Genomic DNA, 1,373 nt, shown 5'->3' with positions numbered 1-1,373 from the left:
TAAGAGAGGAGGAGAAGAAGAAATAGCAGTTAGGAAAACAAATATAGACAAAGAAAAGCTAAAGGAGAGAATGAGGAGATGGCAGCTCCTACCTCTCCTCACCTCTCCTCTCCACCCTCCTTTTCATCGTTCCATTATTCAGTATACCTTCAGGTCAAACTCTCAGCATCTTCTTGACATCTCCCCCTTCTCCTCTATACTGTATCTCCCTATTTCCATCTCTTTGTCACCCTTTCATATTCCCCATAAATGACCCCAGGGATGAGAGACCTAGCTGGGAAATGTCAAATTTTTGTTGATGTATTTTTTAATTTATTTTTTGGGGATTTTAATTATATTAAATATGCACTTAATTATGAATGGGTTTTTTTAGTTAAAAAAGCCATTTTGCATTTCATTTGTGTGTGTGTGTGTGTGTGTGTGTGTGTGTGTGTGTGTGTGTTTGTGCGCGACTGATAACAACACTTGCTTCCTTAGAACAGCTGCAGTATTGCTTTGCAGGTAAAAGTCAAGGCTACTGTGCACTTAAAAGAAAAAAAAAAGATTTGTACAACAAATGTCCTTATACCTTCTACTCCAAAAATAAGAGTTGCATGCCAGGACTGAATTGGAGTTATATAGCTAACAGTTACTCCCATTTCAAAGTAAAATTGTCATTTCTGACTTTCACATGTCAACTTAGGCCCCTATTTTCATTATCAAAACATTTACTTAATATCCAAAATGGTTACAAAGGGACACACTTTTATATTGGGAGAAAATGGGAACTTTTGCTGCCAGCTCCCTACTTACATTCTGCTATATGGGCGTAAACATGCAATGCATATCATGCATGTATGGCTTGTATGTATATAAAGCCCATGCAAACACAAGTACACACACTGCTCTTGCAGAACAGAATGCAATAAATTAGGCCCACAACATTTATTTACTATATTAATGGTATAGTGTCCAAACAAATGTGTATAAGATGCATATGGTTTAGCCTTTCTCAATGCTACATAAAGCATCAGGACATACAAATGAGCAATGATAGACAACAAATAACAGTTCTATGCAAGTCCAAAGTAAAGTCATTTTAGGTACAGAAAAATCTTGAATTTGTTACTAGCTTTAAACAGGTGTTGATTGTGTTATTGGGCTTGGTATTATAAGCCTAAAACAGTTACTGCTTGTTTGAACCTACTTAATTTACTTTACTTTTCTTTATATTTTACTTATATCTTCTTTATTTTGGAGTTAAACACTCGGTTTAGAAATGGTTTCATTGTTTCATCACAGACAGAAAAAGCTCGTGGATCACAGCTCTTTCGTCAGCAGCGTCGCCTCTGATGGCTGATTGACAGGTGGCTAGTCTGATTAGCTGACGCTTG

Source organism: Perca fluviatilis, chromosome 13, assembly GCF_010015445.1.
Source record: "Perca fluviatilis chromosome 13, GENO_Pfluv_1.0, whole genome shotgun sequence".
In the NCBI taxonomy this organism is placed as follows: domain Eukaryota; kingdom Metazoa; phylum Chordata; class Actinopteri; order Perciformes; family Percidae; genus Perca; species Perca fluviatilis.
The sequence above is the reverse complement of the archived record's forward strand: the minus strand, read 5'-3'. Positions refer to the sequence as shown.